This window comes from Camellia sinensis, chromosome 12 (genome assembly GCF_055761805.1).
Source record: "Camellia sinensis isolate YWXY chromosome 12, ASM5576180v1, whole genome shotgun sequence".
In the NCBI taxonomy this organism is placed as follows: Eukaryota; Viridiplantae; Streptophyta; class Magnoliopsida; order Ericales; family Theaceae; genus Camellia; species Camellia sinensis.
Window position 1 is genome coordinate 123,573,274 of NC_138972.1, and position 11,491 is coordinate 123,584,764.

Genomic DNA, 11,491 nt, shown 5'->3' on the forward strand with positions numbered 1-11,491 from the left:
ATCTTCGACACCCATGCTTAAAAAGCCTCCCACTAGACATATACCACATTGTGAAAGATTGCCTTAACAAGGGCAATAAATCGGAATTCCCGTGAGGGTGTTTATTACACAGGAGAATAAAATCTGGAAGAGACAAAAAATAGAGAGAAATTCAAGCAAAGTGTTGTCTTGATTTTGGCCTGGTATTTATAGATAATATGGTAACTTGATAAAGAAGTCACACCCTGTAGATGTCTCCGAACGTTCCGGGAGGGAATCCGGTTTTGTTCATTGGGCTTACTACAGTTCGGACTCAATGTCACGGTCCTGTGTCTAATCTCGCAGAGTACAATGCAAGATCGATGAATCATCAAAGCGTCCAAATTCGACAAATCGTTTTGAAAAACTGATTTTTAGAAAGAAGTGCCAAATATGGATTACTTTGCCAGATACAGAGTCGCCACCTAAATATTTTATTTTGGGAGAATTTAGGAAACCCTGACTCGTGCCTAAGGCCACGTGTCCGTCATCACCAAAGTTGTCTCGGCTCGGGAACTTGGGTATAATTGGGGAAGGTCACTTCGTGAGAACACCTGCTCGCCCGATCAAAGATCGGCCTCTACTAACCATGATATCAAGTTTTGAAAACATTATGCGTTCTTAAATCGGTTATTAACCTAGAATTATTATGTGATGCGCACAGCATACAAGTATAGACTAGATTGCCTAATTTGGAACAAAGTATCGCATAGTCGTTTGTTTTGAAAATAGATTGAAGTTTACTACTCGTAAGTAGGCTAAAACACGGGTTTCGACGAATTATTCCAATTCAAACGACCCAACCTTCACCCACAGGCATTCAGGAAGTTATATCACATAAGCAGATAGCCTCATGGCAAGCATACTATCATGGCAACACTCACACTCATGCAAGGTGCTAAAGCGTAAAAGCTTACCTAGTATTCCGAGCCAAAACAAAAAACTAGTTAGGAATCATGCGTGATCCTAGTTCATGTTAAGATGGCTAATGCAACACATGCAAAAATGCAACTAAAATAGGCTCGGCTATTCTAAGAATGGCATGTGAAATGCGGCAACTCGATACATGTATTCAAGTTGGAATTAAAATACTATGCGATTAGTATGATGCGCCGAGCCCGGTGCATGCAAGACAGATGGATGATGCAAACATGCGAGCATAGGAATGCTAATTGAAACATGACCTAAAACTAGCCACTGAAAGGAGGTAAGTAAATGGGAGAAAGACGTGGGGTTGGAAGACATTCACACACGTACGCACACTTATTACAAATTCGCCCTCTCGACGGAGGGTCCGAAAGAATAATACAAACCCAAATAAATAATTAACTACTCTATCTAATTAATTATTACAGACCCTTAATTAATTAACAAATTAATTACAAAATAAACTAAATATGAAATTCAAAAGGCCGCCGCAGCTCCGCCTCGAAATGATTGAATGATGCATGCTCGATTCGTCTTGCTCGGAAATCTGTTGCCATGCCTCTGTTGCCTCTGTTTGCACTGTTCTGCATCTCTGATAATTGTGAAAATCCTAAGGTTGCTTCTGAACCACTCCCTGAGTGCTTTGGGATGTCACCGGCCAAGATAAAACACCACCGGCCATGGAAATATGGTCATCGACCAAAAATGGGACCACCGGCTGGATATTGATAGTCGGCCGGCACTGAAAGTTGCCGACCGACCATTTCTTCCTGTAGAACACTGGTTTTGCTGCAACAAAGGACAGACAGTGCATGGCATGGAATTTGCAAGCCAAATGTATGCACGACCACCCTCTCTATCATGCTATGGACTCAAGAGAGTATGGCTCTCAACCCTCGGGCCACCAATCACGCATTTCGATACATGATGGTCAAAGATGTCAAGTGTGCAAATCAATATGAATGAATGCAACAAAACAAATAAATGCTACATACTCTATCATGTTGAATCAAGAGTGTCGGCGACCGAGGATTGAGGTACGTTTCGTCACTTCAAGTACGAACGTCCCTCATTCCTTATGTTTGGTTTGACACCCCAACCAAACATAATGCAATGTATGTATGCCATATATAATGCAAAGCATGTAACCAATGCGATGCAACATGGGAATGTAAGGCAATGTAACATGAGTATGCCAAATACAATGTGATGCAAGCATGTAAACAAAACTAAGGTAACAAACATGTCAAATGTAACACAAACTAAGCATGCAATTCAAACTAATGCAACATGATCATGCCAAGTATACAACAATGTTATGCGATGCAACTAGCTAAGCGTCATGCAATATACCGAACATGCAAACATGATGCAATACAAGCATGCAAATATCATGAATGCAAACATGCCCAAATGGACTTAAACCAAAAGGCACCAATATGCGAAACAAACATGTACACATATTGGTCTAAACACTATGTAACAATGCACAATCCTCAAACATGAGCAAAATGGGACAAACATGAGAGCATGACAATGCAATGAACTTTGAAATCATGCCAAATCATAAACACAAGTGAAGCATAGCATACCAATGGACTCAATGCTCAAAGCTAGCCAAAGGGCTTACACCATGGTCATATCAACCAAGCCCCAAAGGGCCAAGATGACCCAAAACAGTCCCAAGGCGGACCAAAACAAGGCTAGAATACGCATGGGATGAGGCCAAAACATGCTATAAAGGTGAGCACGAGACAAGACGCATACAAGGCCCAAAAAGGGAAATGCACTACACCTACTACAACCAATCATGGCATGAATTATGCCAATAAAATCAAAGTTATAATATGTCAAAATAAGCCCCAAAACCCAGTGAGAAGGCCTCCCAAAGACCTAATCATGGAGGCACATACAATGGCCCAAACATGGAGCATAAGACAATAACTCTTCAAAACATTGAAAGGATGGTGAATGCAAGCATACAAGCATGGAGCATGGACTGAAATGGCATGATAAGTGATTCCAAATCACTGAAATAACCCAAATAAAGCATGCTCATGACTCATATACTCAAAGCTAACAAGCTAGGATACATGGTGGCTATACAAAACATGGAAAATATGAACGAATCAACACCAAACAGAGCTTAATCATGCCACAACATGACTAAAAGCTTCATGAAGTCGAGCTAAAACATGCAAGCATGATGGTCTAAATGCATGGTACATGTTATGACAATAGAGGGGATTACAAAGCAAGTGCATGATGCATACAATAGGCCATCGAACCAACATGAAACAGAGGTCTAACATGATAAACTAACACCAAATATCCTCTGAAATGGAGCCAAATAAAGCTATGCAAACATGCTACCTTTATGAGCCCTAAATGCGAGCAAATGAGTCACAAAGGGAGAGGGGTGTCCCTCCCCTATACGAGACCTCAAAACCACTTCTCCACCACTAAAAATCCTCTAGATTTCAGTGGTGGGAAGGCCAAAACAAAAGGGTTACAAAGCCCAAAGAGGAAGGCACAAAAAGATACCAAACAAGGCCTAAGAGAGGGTGGACGACCCCCAACACAAAAGTGACCTTAATGAAACACCTTAAGCATGAAAATACAGAACTTTTATTAGTTATACACTAAGCTCAAAACAATATGAAAATAGGTCTAAAACCTTAAGCAAAAATGGGAAATAAAAAGATAAGTTCTCACCCTTGAAGAACACTTCAAGAACACCAACTTCAGCACCTCTTTTTGATCAAAAACCAACTCAAAACTCTGAAATCAACCTCTTAAAACCTCAGCAACCAAAGTAAGGTGTAATACCAGGTGTCTTAGTGCAAAACTAAGAACAAAAACCCCTTTTAGAACACTATTACACACACAACTATATAGAGAGAGAGATATAGAGAGATATAGATATATAAGTTATATCTCAGAGTTCTTCAACCCCTGGAAAGGGAGGGGAGGCCCTCCTTTTATAGGAATTCAATTCCTAAGCTTCTTGGAGAAGCTAACATAAGGGAGCATATCCCTCCATACATGTGTATGGAGGGGGTGTATCGTGGATGCCAACTGTGACAGCTGGCATAAAATATCTGCCAAAAGCATATGGAAAGGGGTCGGCTAGGAAATATGGCCGATTGACCAACAAAAGTGGCCGGCTGACCAAAATATTTGGCCGGTAGAAAGAAAACAAGGCTGGTGGCCTCAAGCCAAGGCCGGTGAGGTGTAGGGATGGCCAACAAGCCATCCCCTGCCCTCAGAAGCAAAAACACAAATGTTTGGTACACAACCAAGCACAAAACAAGCAAGTCGAGAGGTCTTGAGGCAAGGCGCGTGACCGAAACCTCCGAGAACTCAAGACGAACACGAACATGGATGATCACCGAGTGTTCAAACGGTGACGTCCAAGTCTTGAAGACGGTCAAAAATTGGGTGTCTACACACCTTTAGGACTCTAATCCAAGAGACATAATGCTTCATAAAGCATTATGCATTTTCATTCAAATTTCAAACCATTCTCCAGATTCTTCTTTCCTGCGGGAAGGTTTGGTGATCACTCCACATATTGGCTCTGATTTGGTGTGAGGAGATCCACCATATTACGGTGTGAACATCTCTCACACATTCATTTCCCACTTGAGCACACTATAATATTGGTGATAAAACCTGAGTTGGGCATATTTACCTTGGTACCACAATTTTGCCTCATGCCAACTTTCATCTATGAAATTACCTCATAGATCGACGTTCGATTGTGACTTGGCCATACATGCACACGTTTTTGCCACCAATCTGACCGTACCCGTACGAATGTGTTCTCCCACTAACAACACATTCCAGATGATTTCAATTCACTATATTTCAAATGAACAGCATCAATTTTCAATATTGGGTTCATAGTCCATACCCAATCACCATTGACGACTTCAGCCGCACACATTCCTCATGTATCGACCTGCGTTGAAATTTTTGTTAAATACTTCCTATAAGGCCCATTCTTGAAGGTTTTCCTTAATACACCTTATCAACAACTTTTTGCTGATCAAGTAGACAACATCATCTAGTCAGCACGTTGCATATCATGGACTTTGCATCTCATGCTAACTATGATGTCCGTACCTTGTCAGTTCCTCTATCTTATTACCTAACCAAATACATGTTTCCATGCAAGATAGAGTTGCAAAACATCGGTTATCTAGACGTCCCCAGAGTCATCCAACTATGCTCTTATATAACTAGCTAAACCACCTAGCTAGGCATATTTCAACCCCATATTAGTTTCATGTTCTCTGAATTTTTCCAAAGACAACCCTTTGGTCATAAGGTCAGCCACCATCTTTTCTGATGATATATAGTTGACTTTAATTTCACCTCTCTCCACTATGTCCTGAAATATAGTGGTAACTTACATCAATATGTTTTCCCTTAGAGCTATTCGCTCCACTTTTTATTAATGAGATGGCGGACTGATTGTCATAAAACATATTGACCGGTCTGGCAGGTATACCTAATCATAAACTATCAACAAATCGTTTATCCAAATTACATTACTCATGGTTGTGCTGCAAGCTATGTATTCAGCTTTCATAGTGTACTTTGTAACATAACTTTGTTTGTTACTTAACCAAGAAACTATTGTTTCACCAAACAAGAACACATGACCACTAGTAGATTTTCTATCATCTACATCTCCTGAAAAATCCGCGTCAATGTATCCTTTTATATCTAGATCACACAAACCAAAACATAACTTCAAATTTTTAGTGCCTTTTAAATATCTAAATATTCTTTTGACTGCTTGTCAATGTTCCTTACCTAGATTGGATTGAAACCTACTTACCAATCCGACTGCATGACAGATGTCAGGTCTTGTGCTTGTCATAGCATACATTAGGCTACCTACTGCCTGAGCATATGGGACATTTCTCATTTCCTCAACGTCAGACTTAGTTTGAGGACTCATACTTTTACTAAGACTTTCTCCCTTGCAAACAAGTGTGCTTAAAGAATTACAGTTATCCATATTAAATCTTTTGAGCGCCTTGTCTAGGTATTTCCCTTGATCTAGATATAATAATTTTGAATTTCTATCTCATGAAATTCCAATTCCTAGAACATAGGTTGCATGACCCATGTCTTTCATTTCAAATCTAAATGCCAAAAAAGTTTTGGTTTTTATAATCATAGCTGGACAATTTCCTGCTAACAATATGTCATCCACATATAAAGACAATATTGCTAACTTGTCATCATTTTTCCAAATATAAACATAGTGATCTAATGGACTCACAACATAGCCTATTTCTAAAATGGCTTAGTGGAATTTCAAGTACCATTGTCTTGAAGATTGTTTAAGTCCATACAGAGATTTCTTCAACTTGTAGGCTTTATCCTCGTTGCCTTGGATCTGGAAACCATTAGGTTGCATCATATAAATTTCCTCTTTTAATTCTCCATTGAGAAAAGTTGTTTTAACATCTAATTGATGCAATTCCAAATCCATCCTGGCTACTACCGCCATTAGAATCCTTATTGAGGCAAATTTTGCAACAAGAGAATATGTATCTACAAAGTCTATTCCAGGTTGTTGAGTGAATCCCCTGGCTACTAACCTGGCCTTGTATTTCTCCAAACTTCCATTTACTTTGAATTTCTTTCTAAGAACCCATTTGCAACCAATGGCTTTTCTTCCATTCGAGAGATCGGTTAATTCCCCAACATCATTTTTCTTGATCCCTCAAGGCATTATGTAGCATCACTGCTACTCATTGCTTCATTAGAACTAGTAGGATCATCTACTAAGTTATTAAGTTCTTCAACTTGAAAAACATAATGATTTTTCAAAAACGTAGATAGACATCTTGCTCTCTTACTCCCACTTATCTCAGGATTCGAAGCAGGTAAAACAACGTCATGTAATTTGCATTTCCTTTTACAATTAGATGGTTCTGGGAGAATTTGTGGATCGTGTGACAAAGAAGGAAGAGAAGAATCCCGAGATACTTCGGAGAGCAATTCAATTTGTTCAATAAGAGTAACAAGATCAGTGGATTCAAGAAAAATAGCATCCCTACTTTCCATTAATCCACGTTCGGGATGGTAAAAACGATAACCACTCCCATTTTCAACATAGCCAATAAACTTACATTCCCAAGTTTTACTTTCCAATTTATCTCTTAAGGGTTTGGGAATAAGAACATGTGTTTTACACCCCCAAACTTTAAGATTTTGAACATTAGGTTTAGTACCATTCCAACATTTGTAAGGAGTTAGAGGTTTGGCTTTTGTTTCAACTCTATTTAATATGTACGCAGTGGTGGACAAGGCTTCCCTCAAAAAATTAATAGGAAGATCAGCATGAGCCATCATAGACCTTGTCATTTCCATTAGAGTACGATTTCGTCTTTCTGCGACCCCATTTTGTTGTGGTGTGTATGGCATTGTAAACAAATGTTTTGTGTCATTGTCCTTGCAGAAAGAATCCATAGCTTCATATTTACCACCTCTATCATTATTCAAGTGTTCAATGGACCGACCAAGTTGCATTTCTACCTCTAATTTATATTCCTTAAACTTTTTAATTGCCTATGATTTGTGTTTAAGAAGGTAGATATGCCCATACCTTGAATAATCATTAGTGAAAGTAATAAAGTATTCCATGCCTCGATGAGTTTTAGTTCTTAAAGGGCCACAAATGTCCGAATGAATTATTTCAAGTAATTCCAATGATTTCCATTGTTTGAAAAATGGCTTGCTAGTCATTTTGCCTTTGATACATGGTTCACATATATTAAAATCATCGGAACATACTTTAGGCAATAAGCCACTTTTAAACTTTCAAGACATTTTATTTTTATTAATGTGACCTAACCTTAAATGCCACAAATAAGAACTATTACTAGTATAAACATGCATATAATCAGAAATACATACTTTATTATTATCAATAGGAAAAGAGTACATGTCATTCACTTTTACACATTTCACTAATACATTGCCTTTCTTAATCAATACTGTGTTAAACCTAAAATTAATCTCAAAACCCTTTTGGGTTAACACCGGAACTGAAATTAAATTTCGGCGAATGCTGGGTACATAAAACACATCATGAAGCACAATGGAAGTTCCATTAATAGAGAATTGACAGTTGTCGATGCCCAAAACATCACTATAGGAGTTGTTGCCCATGTAGATTCTGTGTTCACCAATCTTCTTTTCAATAAACTCCATGAACATGTCTTTATTTTGCATAATATGCCTAGTTGCAGCAGAATCAATCCACCATGAATTTGATGAAGGTTTAAGCACTATTGCTTCAGAAATGGTCATCGCAATGGGATTATGATCCTTTTTCTACTTGTTCTAAGGACAAGTGGCTTTGATATGACCTTTTTTACGGCACTTGTAACATGGGCCAGTTTGATGCTTGTAATGTTGTTTTTGCCATCCTTACTGCTTGTTCCATCCTTTCTGGAACCCCTTCTTTCATTTTTTCTTGAAAGAAGTAGTATTTTTCTTGTTGAATGGTGTGCAGGAATTATTCTGTAGTTGGGCTGAAGATTGTGCCATCAACAAATTAGAAAACAAACCTTCTTTACGCCTTCGCTTCATCCTTTCTTCTTCCAAAACTAAGAGTACAGGCAATGTTACACTACTAGAAAAGTGGGTATAAGCCACGGAACTTTTTGCGACGGCATATTAATCGTCACAAAAAGTACTCTTTTGCGACGGTTAATACCCTATCGCCAATGGTCACTTTTTACGACGGTAATTCCTGTCTCAAAAAGATGGAAAGATATGTTGGATGGTTTTTGCGATGGCAAATTAGTAGCCGTTGTAAAAGCCTATTTTTTTTAGACGACTTTTTTCTCACCGCAAAAAGATTTTTTTTTGCCATGGCCTTCGCTGTGTCGTGGCTAATAGACCAAAAAAAAAAAGTGCTTCATATTCTTTCTCTATCACACCTCTGTCTCCGTCACGCCCTCCTCCTCCTCATCCTCCTCCCTCCTTCTCTCTCTCTCTCTTTCCATCGATGTCGGTACAAGAGCACACGACCACCACCGCCATTGATATCACCATCGCAAACCAGTAGCACTTGATGGCAACACTCACAGTTATGGAAAGCATCAGAGGCAAATCTGGAATACAAAAATTAACGACCTCTCTCACCTTTACGTGATCGTTCATTCGTTTGTTCATTCGTGTCGAGTGTTTTCGTGATAGAGAACAAGAAAGAAAGGAACTCCCGAAGCGTAGAGAGAGAATCTAGAGAGATAAAGAGAGAAAATTAGGACTAAGGAGGGAAAAAGTTACAGAGGGTTTTTTTGTTGTTTTTTGGTTTCTTTCAGAGGTTAAAGCCTCTATAACAGTTCCTATGTGTTTCTAAACCCCATCATTACCTTCATTTTCCATTCCCATTACCATTTTCAGAGAGAAAATCCCAAGGAAAAGCGAGGAAGATATGGAGAGAGAGTCGTCTCTGGTGCGAGTTTATCGATTTTGGAGGCAAAATTTGGATCTTGTAGGTTATTCACATTGTGGTTACATTGGAAAGAATCAATGGGTTCGCCTACATTGCGCTTTTGAAGCAAATTTAGGGTTTGATCGCTCGCAATCTGATTGATTTGTGAGAAAATGGTATTCACTTTCAATTGATTTTTGCAACTATTTTGTTTTTCATTTTTTTTTTTTTGAATTTTGATGATTTTTGAGTTATATTTGTTGACCTTAGCTGGGACCAAAACAGTCTCCCATTTCACCAAGTGACGCTGAGGTGTGCACCACCGTCTACAATCTCAGTTTTGTATTCTCTTTCTTCTCGTCGATTTTTCAAAGCAATATTGTTCAATCAAAATTATGAAGGTTCTGATTGCAAGGGATGCTTTGTTCTTACAACTTGAATAGAATTTTTTTTGGGAATTTCATGATGGCAATATTTGTTTGGGTTTAATTCCATCCATGTCTCTTTCTTGCTGTGTTGGTTTATTGCAGTATAAATGCTCATCGAGGTCTCTATAAATATACAAAGACATGTACATGTATCAAAAGTAAATAATCTATATATCTGAATATGAGTAAACATGTATTTATGATTTTTGTACCCTTGCTGTCTCGGTTTCCTACTTATAGAATTTTCCATACCTGCATTTCTATGTTATTGTATGTTTGTTTTTTGTGCCAAGTGTCTGGTGTTTATTTACATGCTATTTATGCCAAATGTTATTCACATGTTCAGAAATTGTTGGGTGCTCATGGTAGGGGTATGAATTATTGAGTTCCAAGGAGCTTCATATAAATTTGTGGTCCATAGATTGGAATTTTTCTTAGCTGGTAACTTTTTAATTTGAAAAGTTGCTTTAGGGCATAAGAGTTGATTGGTTATGTGCTTACTTGTCAAACCCAAGATATTGATGCATATATTTATGCTTCTTGATCTTTCGGGCTGAACTGCAATGAAATGGTGAATTAAGTAGTTAAATTAAGGGTGTTGGATCGAGTTTTATTATCTCTCCCAAAATTAATTGGTGTTATAGAGTTTCACTTTTGTCTTTTATGGAGTTCGACATCGCGCTCCGCAGACTTGTTTTTAGAGCAATCGTAGGGAGTGGGTATTGTGTATCAACAAAGGGAAATAGATTTAGATTTAAATTTAGATCTAAAGAAGAAAAAGGGAAAACAAAAAAAACAAAAAAAGACAAAAGAAGCTATTAGAGCTTGATTTGTGCATTGATTTTGTTAATGCAAAGGGCTATGAACGATTTAATGGGAGAATAAAGTCAGCACTTTTAAAGATTTGAGATATAAAGATTGGGAAAAATAATCTACTCAATGGCTTGATTGAGAGCCACTATTGGATCAATGGAAAGTTCCAGAGTCATTCATCAAGAAAATCAAGAACTGTAATGTCATATGACAATAAGGGACAATGTGGGATCCTCTGTTCCCTTGTCCCAAATTACTCATAGATGTTGAGTTATACATCAAGATTCTTGTTATTTGAGATTCTCACATAATTCAACAGTTGCAAGTGTTTTGGGATAGGGAGACGGAGAGATTTGCGAGCACAAGATAATCCTTGGCAATTAGGGGCCCTCTTTATAAATGATAATTAAGAGCATAGGCAAAGCTTGTAAACATTTTTCACTGCTAATATTACCAAAATAGATAGTAGTTCCCAAGAAACTAATATAGTTGGATTGCACTACTAAACTAACTCAACGTAGAATGCATAGAATTCTAAAATTCTAGCTTGAAAACTAATAATCTTGGTGTATCGATATTACAGATAAATTGTTATTGTCGTGTGTACACACCCCATTTTTTACCGTCCTCAAGACTTGGACGTTATCATTTGAACACTCGATGATCAGTCATGTTCGTGTTCATTTTGAGTTCCCGAAGGTCTCGGCCGCGCGCCTTGCCTCAAGATCTTTCAACTTGACTGTTTTGTGCTTGGTTATGGACCAAGAACTTGTGTTTTTGCTTCTGAGGGAAGGGGGTGGCTTGTTGGACATTCCCTCAACCCATCGGCCAAGGA